Source organism: Cottoperca gobio, chromosome 15 (genome assembly GCF_900634415.1).
Source record: "Cottoperca gobio chromosome 15, fCotGob3.1, whole genome shotgun sequence".
In the NCBI taxonomy this organism is placed as follows: Eukaryota; Metazoa; Chordata; class Actinopteri; order Perciformes; family Bovichtidae; genus Cottoperca; species Cottoperca gobio.
In genome coordinates this window covers 2398801-2419495 of record NC_041369.1, presented here as the reverse complement: position 1 = coordinate 2419495, position 20695 = coordinate 2398801, and the positions used below count along the sequence as shown (strand labels likewise).

Genomic DNA, 20695 nt, shown 5'->3' with positions numbered 1-20695 from the left:
AATGAATTGTCTTTTCTTAATATACGCGGACAGTTCTATTCATGTCTTCATTTTGCTAATTAAGAAGGAAACAAAATGCTTACAGCACCGGGTATTCCCAGGCGGTCACCCATCCAAGTACTGACCCAGCCCAACTCTGCTTAGCTTTCGAGATCAGACGAGATTGGGCATTGTGATTGTGTTATGGCCGTAATCTGAAATAGAGCATATACACTTGCTGTTTATTGAAGGTAAAACACAATGCATTGTCTTTTCTTAATATACGCGGACAGTTCTATTCATGTCTTCATTTTGCTAATTAAGAAGGAAACAAAATGCTTACAGCACCGGGTATTCCCAGGCGGTCACCCATCCAAGTACTGACCCAGCCTAAACTCTGCTTAGCTTCCGAGATCAGACAAATCGGGCGTTGTCAGGCTGGTATGGCCGTAATCTGAAACAGAGCATATACACTTGCTGTTTATTGAAGGTAAAACACAATGAATTGTCTTTTCTTAATATACGCGGACAGTTCTAGTCATGTCTTCATTTTGCTAATTAAGAAGGAAATAAAATGCTTACAGCAACGGGTATTCCCAGGCGGTCACCCATCCAAGTACTGACCCAGCCTAACTCTGCTTAGCTTCCGAGATCAGACGAGATCGGGCGTTGTCAGGGTGGTATGGCCGTAATCTGAAATAAACCATATACACTTGCTGTTTATTGAAGGTAAAACACAATGCATTGTCTTTTCTTAATATACACGGACAGTTCTATTCATGTCTTCATTTTGCTAATTAAGAAGGAAACAAAATGCTTACAGCACCAGGTATTCCCAGGCGGTTACCCATCCAAGTACTGACCCAGCCCAACTCTGCTTAGCTTCCGTGATCAGACGAGATCGGGCGTTGTCAGGGTGGTATGGCCGTAATCTGAAATAGAGCATATACACTTGCTGTTTATTGAAGGTAAAACACAATGAATTGTCTTTTCTTAATATATGCGGACAGTTCTATTCATGTCTTCATTTTGCTAATTAAGAAGGAAACAAAATGCTTACAGCACCGGGTATTCCCAGGCTGTCACCCATCCAAGTACTGACCCAGCCCAACTCTGCTTAGCTTTCGAGATCAGACGAGATCGGGCGTTGTGATTGTGGTATGGCCGTAATCTGAAATAGAGCATATACACTTGCTGTTTATTGAAGGTAAAACACAATGCATTGTCTTTTCTTAATATACGCGGACAGTTCTATTCATGTCTTCATTTTGCTAATTAAGAAGGAAACAAAATGCTTACAGCACCGGGTATTCCCAGGCGGTCACCCATCCAAGTACTGACCCAGCTCAACTCTGCTTAGCTTCCGAGATCAGACAAAATCGGGCGTTGTCAGGCTGGTATGGCCGTAATCTGAAACAGAGCATATACACTTGCTGTTTATTGAAGGTAAAACACAATGAATTGTCTTTTCTTAATATACGCGGACAGTTCAAGTCATGTCTTCATTTTGCTAATTAAGAAGGAAATAAAATGCTTACAGCAACGGGTATTCCCAGGCGGTCACCCATCCAAGTACTGACCCAGCCTAACTCTGCTTAGCTTCCGAGATCAGACGAGATCGGGCGTTGTCAGGGTGGTATGGCCGTAATCTGAAATAAACCATATACACTTGCTGTTTATTGAAGGTAAAACACAATGCATTGTCTTTTCTTAATATACACGGACAGTTCTATTCATGTCTTCATTTTGCTAATTAAGAAGGAAACAAAATGCTTACAGCACCAGGTATTCCCAGGCAGTTACCCATCCAAGTACTGACCCAGCCCAACTCTGCTTAGCTTCCGTGATCAGACGAGATCGGGCGTTGTCAGGGTGGTATGGCCGTAATCTGAAATAGAGCATATACACTTGCTGTTTATTGAAGGTAAAACACAGTGAATTGTCTTTTCTTAATATACGCGGACAGTTCTAGTCATGTCTTCATTTTGCTAATTAAGAAGGAAACAAAATGCTTACAGCACCGGGTATTCCCAGGCAGTCACCCATCCAAGTACTGAGCCAGCCCAACTCTGCTTAGCTTCCGAGATCAGACGAGATCGGGCGTTGTCAGGCTGGTATGGCCGTAATCTGAAATAGAGCATATACACTTGCTGTTTATTGAAGGTAAAACACAATGCATTGACTTTTCTTAATATACACGGACAGTTCTATTCATGTCTTCATTTTGCTAATTAAGAAGGAAACAAAATGCTTACAGCACCAGGTATTCCCAGGCGGTTACCCATCCAAGTACTGACCCAGCCCAACTCTGCTTAGCTTCCGTAATCAGACGAGATCGGGCGTTGTCAGGGTGGTATGGCCGTAATCTGAAATAGAGCATATACACTTGCTGTTTATTGAAGGTAAAACACAATGAATTGTCTTTTCTTAATATACGCGGACAGTTCTATTCATGTCTTCATTTTGCTAATTAAGAAGGAAACAAAATGCTTACAGCACCGGGTATTCCCAGGCTGTCACCCATCCAAGTACTGACCCAGCCCAACTCTGATTAGCTTCCGAGATCAGACGAGATCTGGCGTTGTCAGTGTGGTATGGACGTAATCTGAAATAGAGCATATACACTTGCTGTTTATTGAAGGTAAAACACAGTGAATTGTCTTTTCTTAATATACGCGGACAGTTCTAGTCATGTCTTCATTTTGCTAATTAAGAAGGAAACAAAATGCTTACAGCACCGGGTATTCCCAGGCAGTCACCCATCCAAGTACTGAGCCAGCCCAACTCTGCTTAGCTTCCGAGATCAGACGAGATCGGGCGTTGTCAGGCTGGTATGGCCGTAACCTGAAATAGAGCATATACACTTGCTGTTTATTGAAGGTAAAACACAATGCATTGACTTTTCTTAATATACGCGGACAGTTCTATTCATGTCCTCATTTTGCAAATTAAGAAGGAAACAAAATGCTTACAGCACCAGGTATTCCCAGGCGGTCACCCATCCAAGTACTGACCCAGACCAACTCTGCTTAGCTTCCGAGATCAGACGAGATCGGGCATTGTCAGGGTGGTAAGGCCGTAATCTGAAATAGAGCATATAAAATTGCTGTTTATTGAAGGTAAAACACAATGCATTGTCTTTTCTTAATATACGCGGACAGTTCTATTCATGTCTTCCTTTTGCTAATTAAGAAGGAAACAAAATGCTTACAGCACCAGGTATTCCCAGGCGGTCACCCATCCAAGTACTGACCCAGCCCAACTCTGCTTAGCTTCCGAGATCTGGGATCCAGCCAGGCACCACTCACCCACTGTTCGAACACAGCCCCCACTGCATAGTCGGAAGCGCCAGTAGTGAGGGCGATCGGGGCCGTGGGAGATGGGTGGGGTGGTAAAGCAGCGCTGGCCAGCTCAGCCACGGCGTCGTCGAAAGCTATGTCCCTATCAGGGGACCAGTCCACATCGGCGTTCGGGTTTTTACCCCGCATCGTACAGTGGCCGAGCATGAGGTGAGTCGCGCGGGGAATGAACCTATTATAAAAGTTCACCATGCCCAGGAACTCCTGTAGGGACTTAACGATGCGGGGGCGTGGGAAACTGGCGACGGCATCCACCCTGGCGGGGAGTGGAACAGCTCCATCCGGCGAGACACGGTGTCCGAGGAAGTTGATGGATGACACACCGAACTGGCACTTTGCTGGGTTAAGGATAAACCCATGCGCACTGAGCCACTCGAACAGCTGTCGGAGTTGTGTCAGGTGCTCCTCCACACAGGCGCTGGCTACGAGAATGTCGTCTAAATAAACAAACAAGAACGGCATTTCTCGTAGTACAGAGTCCATAAGCCTCTGGAATGTTTTTGCTGCCCCATTGAGGCCGAAGCTAGAGATGTGGTCTTAAAGTTAGATTTGGGATTAAAGGTATACATTCGTAGGGAATTGGATAGAGAGAAGAACGAACAATGACAACAAAACTAAAGGGAAATTGGGAAAAAAGGAAAGAAAGGAGTTATTAATCCAAAAGCCACTCCTATCAGACTCATTACAGTTTACATTTGGGTAACACACAGATCAGAAACATACTATGCAGCATAGTCACTAATACAGTATTTCAGAAGAAAATGCATACTTTAAGCCACATTAACGATAACACATCGAAGATGTGATTCAGATTAATTTATTGTCATTATGCAACACAGGGTTTCACAACAAAATGCAGTTTTACCTTAGTCAATTATACAACACATGAAAAACATGACAAAATAGAACAAAGCAGAAACAGTAGTAAGGTTAGCGGTAGTGCATTCCTGAAGTGCATTTTATTTATTTGCAACAGGAGGAACTAAAACGAACAAAAACAATGGTGAATTCTTTCGGCAGATAATATGGCCAGCATCTTTCATTTTAAAGGTTCAATGTGTAAAATATTCTATAATTTAAACTTAAAAAAATGTAAACAATTAACAAAAATGATCAACAGAATGTGAAGAGGTAACATTGTTCACAAAGACGTCTATATATTATTGTATAATATGTGGGTTGTTTTCTAGGTTCTTCCACTTTGGATTTAGTCCAATAAACAAACTAAGGTAACGTTACACAGACTACAGCCCCGTTAACATCAGTGACCAGTAAACACTGATGATCAGCTCCACCTGAAGATTATCAGACAGCAGAGTTTTCTGACCGGAGATCAGAGTTTCAGCAGTTTGGTTAAAAGTTAGTATGGTTGCCCTGCTGACTGACTGACAGGCAATACACAGGAGTAAATGCAAATGGAACTTAAAGAATAAATTATAATGCAATAAATATGCCAAACTATGGTGATCGCCTCAATCCAATCACTACGCTTCCATCTCCGATGTTGATGAGTGTATCTCTGCCATTTGTGCTTCAGTAAAAAACAAGACGAAAAGAGACAAAAGACAAGAATTAACACTAAAAGGTAACAAAGTTAATGGGAGCTCCCTGCCACTGCATCTACATGGGCCGCGTTTCATAAGTCCATGTTAAATTCTTATTGTTAATACTTGGTTAAATTAACTTCTGTCTATCCCCATTATTTCCTTGTAACTTATTTTTTTCGCACAATATTCTCCTCTGTTTATCCCAAATGTCCCTTTCTTCTTCCCCTCCCCACTCCTTGTTTTATTTTGTCTTTCTAACACCTACAACTGTGGGAACTCTCCACAGTTCCTTTCTCTACTCCCTTTCTTTGTGGGCCAACTACGGCAATCTTTCCCCCCTCCTTCTCCTTTCTGTCTTTAAAATACAAGATCACACTTTTTTCTGGGTTCTTCCTCACGCAGACTGCTTGCACTTTGTATGATTGATGATCCTATTTGCAAATAATAAATACTCCAAAGACAAGCTGATTTCTCAAGAATCTTTATTTCAGTATTATAGACTCCACTGGTAATTTGTTTAAGGACTTGATTAAAAGTTTCCACGACACTATATATTAAAAAAAATGAAACGGGGTTCCATTGGGGGGCCGCGCCTCAGACTTGTTCTTATTAATAATATAATATTTATTATTATTTAGAAATGTTATTATGTAATTTCAATCTCAGAGAATTTGAGTTTTTATAATAACATAATATATCAACCTAATAATAAGAAAAATGTTATAGGAATTTAAATACAAAATTAATATAATCAATATGTAATATAAATAATAAAAACTAACAATAATAATGCAAACAGACTAATAATTAACATTAAAATTCATGTGAGACAATTAGCCTACATTTTATTTGATGGGGGGGGCGGCAAGGGACCTGGATAATGAATAGGGGGGCGCTGGCCCAACAAAGGTTGAGAACCACTGATGCCCGTGTAGGTATGCTGCTGTCCCAGGGACTGAAACGGAGCGCACAGCAGTCTATTTATTTATTATTTTGTTTATAGGCCTATACTGTATATGAGCAAATTCGGTTTTTGGACTATTGTTTTAATGTATTTTAATGTGATTATTGCACATATTGTGCCATTTAATTTAAATAAAGAGGAACATTCTTGAAGACAATAATAGCAAAGTACAAGTACTCAAGGTGACTCTGACCGCTCATATCTGACACATTGGCCTCAAATGTATTTATACATGAATAATTGCAGATGCAAAAAAAAAGGCAAATTGCACTCTTTCACACCACAGTATTTCATGTGAATAGGAACCTTGTGATTGTGCAGATTCGAAATTTGGTGCTCTCAGTTGCCACAATCCATTCCTTGAGAATTCTCATATATGTCAGTGCAGTGTCACATTATTGTCACACACAAGGCTGGACTACTCACACAAATCTGTACTGCGTAATCACAAAAGCCATTACCAGCAGTAGGAGTAAAGAAACATGCCGCCATTCCTAACAAATTAGCAAAACATTAAAAGCATTTCAGGTCCACTACCGCACTCAAAGAGTGTTTACTAATTTACATAGATGAAAACCATGAGGTGAACTGTGATGGTGATTGCACTAAGAGCTGGACCGCGTGTGGGTAAGTGTTTGTCGTGCCGATGCTCTGGCGCCACAGCACTCTAGGGAGTAAGGCGGAGAGAGAGAGATGGAGGTAGTACAAAGCAATCAGGAAGGGAAAGTTAGATAAATGGTTGATAACTTTTACTCTGGTCATGGAGACAGACAAAGTGAGAGACAGAGGAAGGAATATGGAAAGAGAGAGTGATTGAGACATAGTGAGAGAGAGACATAAATAAATGGTACATAGCTCTTGTTCTGTGTCTCCCTGGAGAGAAGCAAGGAGGAAACACAGTACCTCAAGTAGCCCGCGGTAATGGAACTTCCATTTTTTTATTAGTCATTAATTCATGCCCCTTGTTTTTAACTTACTACTCTTGCTGGCCTATTTTAGTGGCTTTGGTCTCTGTTCCCTGAAATAAAAGACAGGAAATTACTTTTTTAAATCCAGCAGGCAGATGGCAGTTGAAGTTGAAAACACAGACAGGGCTTGTACCAACAAATTGTTTATGAGGCTAACAGCATGTGAGTCATCTGCCAGTCGTCATAACGTTCAGATTCTTCCAAAGCTCCTTATAATGTGACTTTAGGTTAAAATAATGTGACTTCATGTGTATTTGAGATTATGTTTAATTTTTCAGTCTCCACACTCTCCACTGTATTTAGTTAAATTATGACCAAAGCTGCTTGCTGTAATGGCAAGCAGCTTACAGCAAGCTGTCCATTAAATGTTTATTGTTTGTACTTCCTGTTTTATTTTGTTACTTACCTGTTCTCTCTCGATTCAGTTGTGTCTACTTACTGTATCGACTACCGGGGCCTGAACAACATCACCATTAAGAACAGGTGCCTACTTCCTCTCATCTCATCTGCTTTTGAGCTCTTACAGGAATCAAATATTTTTACCAAATTAGATTTACGCAATGCGTTCCATTTGGTAAGGATAAGAGAGGGGTACGAGTGGAAGACGGCATTCAACACTCCTAATGGACATTATGAGTATCTTGTAATGCCGTTTGGCTTACCAATGCTCCAGCTGTGTTTCAGGCCTTGGTGACATACTGAATTGGTTAGTTTTCGTTTACCTGGATGACATCCTGATCTTTTCTCCAGATGAGGAATCCCACATTCAGCATGTCAGCCAGGTTCTACAGCGTCTCCTAGATAATCTGCTTTGTGAAGCCGAAAAATGCGAGTTCCACGTTCCTAGTGTCCTTTCTGGGATTCATCATAGAGGAGAATATCATTCAGATGGACCCATCTAAGGTCAGTGCTGTTATTCAGTGGCCGACCCCTACTAGTCGCAAGCTAGTCCAACGTTTTCTGGGGTTTTTGAATTTCTATAGACGATTTATCAGGAAGTATAGCTCTATTGCATGCCCTAACCTCTTCCTCAGTGAGATTCCTTTGGGATTCCAAGGCCAAGAAGGCTTTCCAGGGACTTAAGATGAGTTTCACGTCCGCCCCGATTCTCACCCTTCCGGATCCTCAGCGGCAGTTTGTGGAGTAGGTCGATGCGTCGGATGTAGGACTCGGGGCCGTTCTCTCACAACGATCCAAGAAGGATAACAAGCTGCATCCATGTGCATTCTAATCTAATTTGTCTCCAGCTGAGACAAATTACGACGTTGGTAACTGCTTGCTATCAAGGTAGCATTGGAGGAGTGGTGGCACTGGTTGGAGGCAGCAGAGCATCCTTTTCTGGTTTGGACGGATCACAAGAACCTGCAGTACATTCAATCTGCAGCCTATGTTGTGAGGGCAGTTACTTAGGGTATTGAGGAGAAGGTCAAACAAGCCAACAGTTACATTCAGGTCCCAGAGGGATGTCCGACTAACCGTTTATTTGTTCCTGAATCTCTTTATTCTCTGGTCATTCATTGGGCCCACAACTCCCTCCTTTCATGTTATCCTGGGGTACGTTGGACACTTTTCGTCATCCAACAACGGTTCTGGTGGCCATCAATGGTGTCACAACCCCAGCTCTAGGGCAGGACAAACAGACGATAAGGACACCAAATGGCAAAATATATAAGGTATTTATTTGTAAACAAAGGACATAACTTGCGCAGCAAGGTATGCAAACCAAAGACAAAGCCAAAAACATGTGGTTTCCTGGCTCAGGCAGGGAGAGAGACCGCAGCATCGCGGATGCTGCCCTTTTATGGTCGTGAGATGCACCAGGTGCTCCAGATCTGACGGACTCTGCCATCAGCTCCACTGACACCTTAAAGACATACAACACAGTGACTGACACAAGACAGGTTAAGCAGGGGCCGTCACACCACCCCATAAAGTTGATGTCCCATTGGGGACCATCAGCACTGTACTAGAATCCCCAAGTATAAAATACAAGTGACTCAAGTGAAAAAACAAAAAACACAATATATACACTACTATTACTATTACTACTACACTATTACTTCTACACGCCCCTTGGCCTGTCACTTTACCCTCCGTATCCTCAGTAACCCCGGTACCTGAGAAGCAGATTAAGAGAACACGAAACAGTAACAACAGGTTTAAAAAGGTAGTAGAAATTAGTGAAGAGCCCAGAGACAGGAGAACTCAGAGCAGAGGAGCATGTGACAATGCGTCTGCTATGACATTGTCCTTTCCCTTAATGTGTCTAATGTCAAGGTCGTAGGACTGCAAAAACACAGACCATCTCATAAGTCTCTGATTTGAACATCTAAGAGACTGCAAGGGTTATGATCACTGTAAACCACCAGCGATGTTCCCCCTGATCCTACATACACATGAAAATGCTGCTGTAGAGCCCAAATCAGTGCCCATGCTTCCTTCTCTATGACGGAATAGTTGGACTGATAACTTGTGAACTTCTTTGAAAAGAAGCTGACCGGTCTCACCACTCCTTGTACATCCTCCTGGAGCAAGACGGTACCTGCACCCACTTGACTGGCATCTACCTGCAGCATAAATGTTTTATGAAAACCTGGAGCTGCTAGCACAGAGGAAGAGCACAAGAGTGATTTAACATTTTCAAAGGCTTTCTGGCACTCAGATGACCAAATAAATGCAAATTCAAATCAGCTTGCAAATCTCTGGTTATCTAATCGTGGGTTATCTAATCGTGGGAATCTTTGGGAGACAATCATTAAGAGGTTTAAGGGGTTTCAAATATTAAGTACATTGTTTTCTATTAATTCTCCAAATTCCCTTGAGGAATCTGGAAGATAAGTCTAAATAAGTGACCATATAGCCAAAGGAGTTTCATTGAAACCAAAGACTTGTCACAAGTTGGTCCTGCAACGATGTTTCAATCAGCTTCTTGTGAAAAATATATGGAGTCAATTTCAGCAAAGGAAGGTGAAATAATTCAACATTTGTGATAATGGGTGCTTAATCTTCAGAAAACATGTCCATGTGAGTATGGATGAAAAGGATACTGACATCCTGCTGATCGAAAGCATTAACAACTAGCTGAGAATGGTTTTGATCCATTGACCTCTGGGTTATGGGCCCAAAATGCTTCCGCTGCGCCACTCTGCTGACCTTTTGTTCCTCTAGGGCTTTCAAATCTGTTGCTTACTACTTGTAGAAATCTTTGGAAAATATGGGAATGAATATTTCAGCAGTCTACAAAGTCAACCATTTGGAGGACATTGTAGATACTTTATTTATAGTAATTTTTCATATTCAAGAGTATGTATTGTACTATTCAAATGGCAGTGGTGGGATTTGAACACACGCCTCCTGAGAGACTGGAGCCTTAATCCAGCGCCTTAGACCACTCGGCCACACTACCTGAAATTGCCAATGTGTCTTGCCGTCAATCAGCAAGTGAAGAATGCAAATGGGCAGGATAAATTGAGATGATTCACTGAAGCTTCTGCTGTACAACTCTGCTTACCAATTCTAGTCCTGCAGCTTGCAAAACTCTGGTTATCTAATCGTGGGAAACTTTGGGAATCTTTGGGAGAAAATCATTAAGAGGTTTAAGGGGTTTCAAATATTAAGTACATTGTTTTCTATTAATTCTCCAAATTCCCTTGAGGAATCTGGAAGATAAGTCTAAATAAGTGACCATATAGCCAAAGGAGTTTCATTGAAATCAAAGACTTGTCACAAGTTGGTCCTGCAACGATGTTTCAATCAGCTTCTTGTGAAAAATATATGGAGTCAATTTCAGCAAAGGAGGGTGAAATAATTCAACATTTGTGATAATGGGTGCTTAATCTTCAGAAAACATGTAAATGTGAGTATGGATGAAAAGGATACTGACATCCTGCTGATCAAAAGCATTAACAACTAGCAGAGAATGGTTTTGATCCATTGACCTCTGGGTTATGGGCCCAAAATGCTTCCGCTGCGCCACTCTGCTCACCTTTTGGTCCTCTAGGGCTTTCAAATCTGTTGCTTACTACTTGTAGAAATCTTTGGAACATGTGGGAATTAATATTTCAGCAGTCTACAAAGTTAAGCATTTGGAGGACATTATAGAGACTTTCTTTATAGTATTTTTTCAAATTCCCTGCAGGAAATTTTAAGGTATCAACTATAGCCATTTACTTTGAATGCTAAGTAATCTTAGAACATGTGTACAAGAGTATGTATTGTACTATTCAAATGGCAGTGGTGGGATTTGAACCCACGCCTCCTGAGAGACTGGAGCCTTAATCCAGCGCCTTAGACCACTCGGCCACACTACCTGAAACTGCCAATGTGTCTTGCCGTCAATCAGCAAGTGAAGAATGCAAATGGGCAGGATAAATTGAGATGATTCACTGAAGCTTCTGCTGTACAACTCTGCTTACCAATTCTAGTCCTGCAGCTTGCAAAACTCTGGTTATCTAATCGTGGGAATCTTTGGGAATCTTTGGGAGAAAATCATTAAGAGGTTTAAGGGGTTTCAAATATTAAGTACATTGTTTTCTATTAATTCTCCAAATTCCTTTGAGGAATCTGGAAGATAAGTCTAAATAAGTGACCATATAGCCAAAGGAGTTTCATTGAAATCAAAGACTTGTCACAAGTTGGTCCTGCAACGATGTTTCAATCAGCTTCTTGTGAAAAATATATGGAGTCAATTTCAGCAAAGGAGGGTGAAATAATTCAACATTTGTGATAATGGGTGCTTAATCTTCAGAAAACATGTAAATGTGAGTATGGATGAAAAGGATACTGACATCCTGCTGATCGAAAGCATTAACAACTAGCAGAGAATGGTTTTGATCCATTGACCTCTGGGTTATGGGCCCAAAATGCTTCCGCTGCGCCACTCTGCTCACCTTTTGTTCCTCTAGGGCTTTCAAATCTGTGGCTTACTACTTGTAGAAATCTTTGGAACATGTGGGAATTAATATTTCAGCAGTCTACAAAGTTAAGCATTTGGAGGACATTATAGAGACTTTCTTTATAGTATTTTTTCAAATTCCCTGCAGGAAACTTTAAGGTATCAACTATAGCCATTTACTTTGAATGCTAAGTAATCTTAGAACATGTGTACAAGAGTATGTATTGTACTATTCAAATGGCAGTGGTGGGATTTGAACCCACGCCTCCTGAGAGACTGGAGCCTTAATCCAGCGCCTTAGACCACTCGGCCACACTACCTGAAATTGCCAATGTGTCTTGCCGTCAATCAGCAAGTGAAGAATGCAAATGGGCAGGATAAATTGAGATGATTCACTGAAGCTTCTGCTGTACAACTCTGCTTACCAATTCTAGTCCTGCAGCTTGCAAAACTCTGGTTATCTAATCGTGGGAATCTTTGGGAATCTTTGGGAGAAAATCATTAAGAGGTTTAAGGGGTTTCAAATATTAAGTACATTGTTTTCTATTAATTCTCCAAATTCCCTTGAGGAATCTGGAAGATAAGTCTAAATAAGTGACCATATAGCCAAAGGAGTTTCATTGAAATCAAAGACTTGTCACAAGTTGGTCCTGCAACGATGTTTCAATCAGCTTCTTGTGAAAAATATATGGAGTCAATTTCAGCAAAGGAGGGTGAAATAATTCAACATTTGTGATAATGGGTGCTTAATCTTCAGAAAACATGTAAATGTGAGTATGGATGAAAAGGATACTGACATCCTGCTGATCGAAAGCATTAACAACTAGCAGAGAATGGTTTTGATCCATTGACCTCTGGGTTATGGGCCCAAAATGCTTCCGCTGCGCCACTCTGCTCACCTTTTGTTCCTCTAGGGCTTTCAAATCTGTTGCTTACTACTTGTAGAAATCTTTGGAACATGTGGGAATTAATATTTCAGCAGTCTACAAAGTTAAGCATTTGGAGGACATTATAGAGACTTTCTTCATAGTATTTTTTCAAATTCCCTGCAGGAAACTTTAAGGTATCAACTATAGCCATTTACTTTGAATGCTAAGTAATCTTAGAACATGTGTACAAGAGTATGTATTGTACTATTCAAATGGCAGTGGTGGGATTTGAACCCACGCCTCCTGAGAGACTGGAGCCTTAATCCAGCGCCTTAGACCACTCGGCCACACTACCTGAAATTGCCAATGTGTCTTGCCGTCAATCAGCAAGTGAAGAATGCAAATGGGCAGGATAAATTGAGATGATTCACTGAAGCTTCTGCTGTACAACTCTGCTTACCAATTCTAGTCCTGCAGCTTGCAAAACTCTGGTTATCTAATCGTGGGAATCTTTGGGAATCTTTGGGAGAAAATCATTAAGAGGTTTAAGGGGTTTCAAATATTAAGTACATTGTTTTCTATTAATTCTCCAAATTCCCTTGAGGAATCTGGAAGATAAGTCTAAATAAGTGACCATATAGCCAAAGGAGTTTCATTGAAATCAAAGACTTGTCACAAGTTGGTCCTGCAACGATGTTTCAATCAGCTTCTTGTGAAAAATATATGGAGTCAATTTCAGCAAAGGAGGGTGAAATAATTCAACATTTGTGATAATGGGTGCTTAATCTTCAGAAAACATGTAAATGTGAGTATGGATGAAAAGGATACTGACATCCTGCTGATCGAAAGCATTAACAACTAGCAGAGAATGGTTTTGATCCATTGACCTCTGGGTTATGGGCCCAAAATGCTTCCGCTGCGCCACTCTGCTCACCTTTTGTTCCTCTAGGGCTTTCAAATCTGTTGCTTACTACTTGTAGAAATCTTTGGAACATGTGGGAATTAATATTTCAGCAGTCTACAAAGTTAAGCATTTGGAGGACATTATAGAGACTTTCTTTATAGTATTTTTTCAAATTCCCTGCAGGAAACTTTAAGGTATCAACTATAGCCATTTACTTTGAATGCTAAGTAATCTTAGAACATGTGTACAAGAGTATGTATTGTACTATTCAAATGGCAGTGGTGGGATTTGAACCCACGCCTCCTGAGAGACTGGAGCCTTAATCCAGCGCCTTAGACCACTCGGCCACACTACCTGAAATTGCCAATATGTCTTGCCGTCAATCAGCAAGTGAAGAATGCAAATGGGCAGGATAAATTGAGATGATTCACTGAAGCTTCTGCTGTACAACTCTGCTTACCAATTCTAGTCCTGCAGCTTGCAAAACTCTGGTTATCTAATCGTGGGAATCTTTGGGAGAAAATCATTAAGAGGTTTAAGGGGTTTCAAATATTAAGTACATTGTTTTCTATTAATTCTCCAAATTCCCTTGAGGAATCTGGAAGATAAGTCTAAATAAGTGACCATATAGCCAAAGGAGTTTCATTGAAATCAAAGACTTGTCACAAGTTGGTCCTGCAACGATGTTTCAATCAGCTTCTTGTGAAAAATATATGGAGTCAATTTCAGCAAAGGAGGGTGAAATAATTCAACATTTGTGATAATGGGTGCTTAATCTTCAGAAAACATGTAAATGTGAGTATGGATGAAAAGGATACTGACATCCTGCTGATCGAAAGCATTAACAACTAGCAGAGAATGGTTTTGATCCATTGACCTCTGGGTTATGGGCCCAAAATGCTTCCGCTGCGCCACTCTGCTCACCTTTTGTTCCTCTAGGGCTTTCAAATCTGTTGCTTACTACTTGTAGAAATCTTTGGAAAATATGGGAATGAATATTTCAGCAGTCTACAAAGTCAACCATTTGGAGGACATTGTAGAGACTTTATTTATAGTAATTTTTCATATTCAAGAGTATGTATTGTACTATTCAAATGGTAGTGGTGGGATTTGAACCCACGCCTCCTGAGATTGGAGCCTTAATCCAGCGCCTTAGACCACTCGGCCACATATCCTAGGTTTTAAGTTTATAGAGTGGTTCCTTATAATATTGCCCAAAGGAAGCATATATAAGGTGAATAGAATCGGTCCAAGTACAGAACCCTGCGGAACTCCAAGACTGACTTTGGCTGTCATGGAGGATTTATCGTTAACAAGTACAAATTGAGATCGCTCAGATAAATAGGACTTGAACCAGTTTAGTGCGGTTCCTTTTATGCCAACACAATGTTCCAGTCTCTGTAGTAGAATGTCATGATCAACAGTGTCGAAAGCAGCACTGAGGTCTAACAAGACAAGAACAGAGACAAGTCCTTTGTCTGATGCCAATAGAAGGTCATTGGTAACTTTCACCAGTGCCGTCTCTGTGCTATGATGAACTCTAAATCCAGATTGAAAAACCTCAAATAAACTATTATTATGTAAAAAGTCACATAACTGTTTTGCAACTGCTTTCTCAAGGATTTTAGCGAGAAAGGGTAGGTTAGATATCGGCCTATAGTTGGCTAAAACCTCTGGATCAAGACTAGGCTTTTTAAGAAGTGGTTTTATTAGAGCTACTTTAAAGGATTTTGGTACCTAGCCAGATAATAGAGACAGGTTGATCATATTTAATAACGAGGTGTTAATTAAGGGTAAAACTTCTTTAAACAGTTTAGTTGGAATCGGGTCTAAAAGACAGGTTGATGGTTTAGACGATGAGATTGTTGAAGTTAGTTGGTTAAGGTTGATTGGAGTAAAACAGTCTAGATATATTTCAGGAGTTTCAGATGTTTTTAAAATTCCAACAGTTGAAGTTAAGTCATTACCAATTGAGGTCAGGAGGAGATTAATTTTGTCTCTAATAATTATAATTTTATCGTTAAAGAAACTCATGAAGTCGTCACTAATGAGAGATATAGGAACAGAAGGCTCTGTAGAGATGTGACTCTCTGTCAGCCTGGCTACAGTGCTGAAAAGAAACCTGGGGTTGTTCTTATTTTTCTTCTATTAAGGAAGAGTAATAAGCTGCTCTGGCATTACGGAGAGCCTTCTTATACGTTTTAAGATGATCTAACCAGACTAAACGAGATTCTTCCAATTTAGTGGAACGCCATTTACTTTCAAGATTTCTCGACTTTTGTTTTAGTTTGTGGATTTGTAAATTAAGCCATGGAGCTTTCTTTTTCTGTTTTATGATCTTCTTCTTTAGAGGAGCGACAGAGTCGAGTGTTATTCGCAGTGAGGCTGCAGCGCTATCAACAAGATGATTAATTTGTGAGGGACTAAAGTTAGCATTGGAGTCCTCTGTTATATTGATATTGAGTCCTGGTATTGAATTAAGTGCTGATGGAATCACTTCCTTAAATTTAGTCACAGCACTTTCAGATAAACATTGAGCGTAGGATATTTTGCCTACTGGCTTGTAGTCCAGTAACAGGACTTCAAAAGTTATTAAAAAATGGTCTGATAAAAGAGGATTATGTGGACACACTAATAAACTTTCAATTTCAACATCATATCCCAGAACAAGGTCCAGAGTGTGGTTTAAACAGTGAGTTGGTTCATGTACATTTTGACTGAACCCAATTGAATCTAATATTGAGATAAATGCATTATTAAGGCTGTCACTAGCAACATCCACATGAATATTAAAGTCACCTACAATAATTACTTTATCTGTTTTAAGGACTAAATTTGATAAAAATTCTGAGAATTCAGATAGAAATTCAGAATACGGACCAGGAGGGCGGTACACAGTAACAAATAAAACTGGCTTTATTGATTTCCATGTTGGGTTTGAGAGCGTAAGAACAAGGCTTTCAAAAGAGTTATGGTTTAGTTTAGGTTTAGGATTGATCAAGAGGTTAGGCCGCAACTCCACCTCCTCGGCCAGTACCTCGAGGAATGTGAGTATTAATATGACCAGGTGGAGTAGATTCATTTAGACTGACATACTCTTCATGTCTCAGCCAGGTTTCAGTGAGACAAAATAAATCAATCTTATTATCTGATATTAAATCATTTACCAATCCAGCTTTCGTTGATAAAGATCTGATGTTTAAGAGCCCACATTTAATTTTTCGATTTAGTTGCACTTTTGCAGCGGTGGTGTTTATTTTAATTAGGTTTTCATGTATAACTCCTCTTCTGTTAACCATAGACTTGATTAGTTTCAGTGGTCGTGGGGCAGACACAGTCACTATGGGGATTTGAGTGGGTGACTGCCCGGAAAGAAGCACAGAGAAGTGTGTAAGACTGCAACTCTTTGTCCTGGTCTCAACTCTGGGTTGTCATGGATTAGGTCCACTAATAAACTTTGTAATATTATTGGATATGAGATCTGCTCCAGCCAAAGTAGGATGGATGCTGTCACTCCTAATCAGACCAGGTTTTCCCCAGAAAGTCCGCCAATTGTCTACGAAGCCCACATCATTATCTGGACACCACCGTGAGAGCCAGCGACGGAATGATGACATGCGGCTAAACATGTCATCATTCAAAAGATTTGGCAGAGGACCAAATAAAACTACGGAGTCCGACATTGTTTTGGGAAATGTACACACCGACTCCACATTAACTTTAGTACACTCCGATTGACGCAATCGTGTGTCATTACCGCCGACGTGAATAACAATCTTACTGTATTTACGTTTAGCCTTAGCCAGCAGTTTCAAATGTGCTTCTATGTCGCCCGCTCTGGCCCCAGGAATGCACGTGACTGTCGTCGCTGGTGTCTCAAAATGAACTTATCTCAAAATTGAGCTACCGATAACCAGAGTTGGCTTCTCAGCTGGTGTGTCACTGAGTGGGGAGAATCTGTTAGAAACAGCAAGCAGTTGGTGGTGAACCGTGGGCTTCTGATAACACTTCTTTCGGACAGTCACCCAGTCTCCCGGCTGCTCGGGCCCCGCCGGGGGACGGCTAACAGGAGATACCACTGGTCGGCCCGCACCGGCTATAGGGGGCTTGCTAACAGCTACAGTTGCTAACTGCTGACTAGCCATGGTGCGGAGCCGCTCATCTATCCCTCTAAAACTCGCCTCCAACCCTGCGTATAAACTACATTTAATACACGTACCATTATCACTAAAGGAGGCCGAGCAATAGCTAAACATGAAACACACCGAGCAGGAGAGAGCAGAAGAGGGAGATGCCATCGCTAGCTGCCGAGCTGCAGCAGCTAACGCTAGCAGAGCCGAACGGAGCGTAAAGAATTGAGGATTTAGCGAGAGTCGCTAAGAGAAGGAGGATAAGGAGAGAGTTGTAAGTGCTTAGAAAGTACAAGTATAGGTTTAGATAGATGACAGGTAATTAGCCGATGTGATCAAGAATATAACAACATTAACTGGGTCAAGCTGGAGCTGCCGAAGTATGCTACCAGCAACACAGAAACATTAACAACCGGAAATTACGCGCTTACCGTAAACAGGACAAGGAACTTTGTTATACTGTAAAATAGTTTGATTAATTTAATCTCTTTATTACATAACCTCATTAGCCTGTAAAAAAGTATTAGTATTCAAACATTTATCACAGAGTTTGTGATGTAGCTTGTTGTTGTTCCTGGTGTTAATAAACATACCAGTATGTGAAACCTGTACGTAATATAATTTTGTATGATATGAAATAAAAAACTATTCTACCCTACACTTTACTTAATTATGTTATCGAGTAAACATTTCTTCCTTGGCTTGTTAATGTGTACTTTCATGTACTGTGTCTTATACTCCGTTCATTACCACGTTAATCTTTGCACTGACTATTAAGCAACTATTCCCTCCCCTCATCAACTCAAAATAGCCCTATGCCATCAATTCACGATACCACCTTAAGAGTTCATGAGTTCATAGAGTCTGGATTCGTCTGACCCTGGCTCTCATCTGGAATATGGAACTGTGTCAAGCTGAGGGGAGCTGGTAAGACTGGAAAGATCCTTTACTGGGGTGTAATCGTTGTTTATTTATCTTTTCCAAAGCAATCTTTTACACATTCATTTGCCTTTTCTCATGTTTGTAGCGTTTGATAGTTTAAGATAAGACTAATCATAACACTTTCCTGCCTACTGGACAAATGACTGTTTTTAATCATCTGGTGGTCAAGCTAAACCGCACAAGTCTCAGTCCAGGGACTCAAGTCCTGATTTACAGTAGAAGACGAGTTCTGCAAGAATTCATCCAACTGCTTAAGTCAATAATGCCTTGATCTGCTTCTAACGCTGCCCCGCCATAGTTGAACTGTTTTACAGATGAGGAGCACACTACTGTCTCTCAGCAGATACATTTACCCCCTGGAGCAGTGTCATCATTTTTAAGTTGACAGCTGATGCTCACAGGTCCAGTTCTTTTGTGTTTTTAAAGCGTCTGCTTCAATCTTAGGGTTCAGTCTCATCACTGATCCCTCAGGCCAGAAGCATTCTGTATCTTTCACCAGTCAGTGCAGATTGTGAGTCACGCCATGACATTTGCCGTATTTCATCCGAGGAGCTTGATTTGTCCCAAACATAATGCACTGAACCTTTAGCTTCAACTCCTGTGGATGCATGGATAAAAAACCACTACATCTTTTAAAATCAAAAACTTCAGATTGTATGATTGTCAAAACCTACCCAGTCAGGTGGACAATAGATTTAAATTATCTGGAAAGACATTTCTAAACAAAACACAACTATGAAGAACTATAAAACTGCTGCTGTGTCAGCCGTTTAAATGCTGAATTCCAGACAAAGAGTGCTCCCATAGGGGAGGTTATTTCCAGCTTGGAAATACTTGTTTTTGAAATTCTTGTCATGTAGCTTAAATTGCCATTACTTTTTCTCAAATCTCCATTCCCTCACTCATAATACTGTTATAAATATTGTATTTGTTTTTATCCTTTGGGATTCTTCCTGCATATAGACTTGAATAACCAGCAAGCAATGTTGGTGCTGTTACTCGGTATTTGTTCTGCATTCATATAAACCTGCAGGGGTGTTTACAAAAGCCACTTTAAGTTACTCAGAAACCCCTCGTCTTAAAGGATGAGGCTGGTGTTATTCTATGTTTGTACTTGTTGTCAACAAATCCCATGAAGCAACAAAACAATGTATTAATCCATATCTATATTTTTTCTTTTGTTTTTTAAAGGCTGAATAATTTGTTACAACCGCTGAGCAAGGTACTTGAAGAGGAGAAAACTGTGTAATTATTGGGGACTATTTTAAGCCATGGATACAATTGCTGGAGTAGTTACGGCATCAGGGCAGGGATTTACTAAAAGCATATTATAAAAAACTACAGTGCTCATGTTCATTCATTCATAGACGAGTACAACCTGATTGATGTTTTTAATATATTTTAACAATGGAGGAGAATGGCAGAGAGGAGTGAGATACATCAGGCTTTGGCTACACTACCTGTTGGTCAGATAAAGTCAGTTTCATGAGATTTTTGACAATAAGAATAATACTGAAAATTACCAGCTATATCCTTAAAACAATGAGGTACTCTCTGGCTCTGTCAACACAGTCTGTGCCATCTTTTCTGTCAGCACAATATAGTGTTTTGAGGATTGTTTGTAATCCATCATTTTGTGATTTCTATCCTGAGTGACACTTTAGCAGAAGCTTGTTCAGCTATCGTTTACAATCAAAAAATTATTTCTACTTTGGAAACTATAAGACTATAGCCACATCAAATCACATCCCCATATTTTTGCAGTTGCATAAAAATATCAGTCATTCTTGATCACATTCCCAAAATGGGCTTAAAACAATATTATGATGAAAACTGAACATTGCCCTGTCTGAATCTGAGACTTCAAACTATGAATTTAATGACAACCTTTTCCAGTTATACCTTCTCAAGAGTCTTTTTTGGTCACAGATTGCAATGCTGACCAAATCTTTTGTACATAGTCATCTGTTTCAAACCATCTTCTACAACAGCAGTTGTGTTGATACTACTTTATTTTGCCAAAGAAGACCTCGTCAAACTCGTCTATAATCCTGTAAGCCAATCAAAGATCACACATCTGTGGGATGTGTTGTTTGGTGTTGAAAGAAACCTGGTCAGAAATTTATTTGCGCTTTGTAA

General features: G+C 40.4%; 7 non-coding genes and 11 pseudogenes across 7 annotated transcripts; all 18 read right to left on the bottom strand.

Moving 5' to 3' along the window:
- Nucleotides 1-76: 76 nt before the first annotated feature.
- Nucleotides 77-195, bottom strand: LOC115020578 (uncharacterized; annotated as a pseudogene).
- Nucleotides 196-315: 120 nt separating this feature from the next.
- On the bottom strand, nucleotides 316-434 carry LOC115020579 (uncharacterized; annotated as a pseudogene).
- Nucleotides 435-554: 120 nt separating this feature from the next.
- Nucleotides 555-673, bottom strand: LOC115020568 (uncharacterized; annotated as a pseudogene).
- A 120-nt stretch (nucleotides 674-793) lies between these two features.
- On the bottom strand, nucleotides 794-912 carry LOC115020561 (5S ribosomal RNA). Its single transcript, XR_003833624.1, has one exon. It is a non-coding gene; the product is annotated as a 5S ribosomal RNA (ribosomal RNA).
- A 120-nt stretch (nucleotides 913-1032) lies between these two features.
- LOC115020575 (uncharacterized) lies at nucleotides 1033-1151 on the bottom strand (annotated as a pseudogene).
- Nucleotides 1152-1271: 120 nt separating this feature from the next.
- Nucleotides 1272-1390, bottom strand: LOC115020574 (uncharacterized; annotated as a pseudogene).
- Nucleotides 1391-1510: 120 nt separating this feature from the next.
- On the bottom strand, nucleotides 1511-1629 carry LOC115020567 (uncharacterized; annotated as a pseudogene).
- Nucleotides 1630-1749: 120 nt separating this feature from the next.
- Nucleotides 1750-1868, bottom strand: LOC115020566 (uncharacterized; annotated as a pseudogene).
- Nucleotides 1869-1988: 120 nt separating this feature from the next.
- Nucleotides 1989-2107, bottom strand: LOC115020571 (uncharacterized; annotated as a pseudogene).
- Nucleotides 2108-2227: 120 nt separating this feature from the next.
- LOC115020569 (uncharacterized) lies at nucleotides 2228-2346 on the bottom strand (annotated as a pseudogene).
- A 120-nt stretch (nucleotides 2347-2466) lies between these two features.
- Nucleotides 2467-2585, bottom strand: LOC115020577 (uncharacterized; annotated as a pseudogene).
- Nucleotides 2586-2705: 120 nt separating this feature from the next.
- On the bottom strand, nucleotides 2706-2824 carry LOC115020572 (uncharacterized; annotated as a pseudogene).
- A 120-nt stretch (nucleotides 2825-2944) lies between these two features.
- On the bottom strand, nucleotides 2945-3063 carry LOC115020564 (5S ribosomal RNA). Its single transcript, XR_003833627.1, has one exon. It is a non-coding gene; the product is annotated as a 5S ribosomal RNA (ribosomal RNA).
- A 7078-nt stretch (nucleotides 3064-10141) lies between these two features.
- On the bottom strand, nucleotides 10142-10223 carry trnal-aag (transfer RNA leucine (anticodon AAG)). Its single transcript has one exon. It is a non-coding gene; the product is annotated as a tRNA-Leu (tRNA).
- Nucleotides 10224-11045: 822 nt separating this feature from the next.
- Nucleotides 11046-11127, bottom strand: trnal-aag (transfer RNA leucine (anticodon AAG)). The gene has a single exon. It is a non-coding gene; the product is annotated as a tRNA-Leu (tRNA).
- An 822-nt stretch (nucleotides 11128-11949) lies between these two features.
- Nucleotides 11950-12031, bottom strand: trnal-aag (transfer RNA leucine (anticodon AAG)). Its single transcript has one exon. It is a non-coding gene; the product is annotated as a tRNA-Leu (tRNA).
- An 822-nt stretch (nucleotides 12032-12853) lies between these two features.
- trnal-aag (transfer RNA leucine (anticodon AAG)) lies at nucleotides 12854-12935 on the bottom strand. The gene has a single exon. It is a non-coding gene; the product is annotated as a tRNA-Leu (tRNA).
- An 822-nt stretch (nucleotides 12936-13757) lies between these two features.
- trnal-aag (transfer RNA leucine (anticodon AAG)) lies at nucleotides 13758-13839 on the bottom strand. The gene has a single exon. It is a non-coding gene; the product is annotated as a tRNA-Leu (tRNA).
- Nucleotides 13840-20695: the final 6856 nt, after the last annotated feature.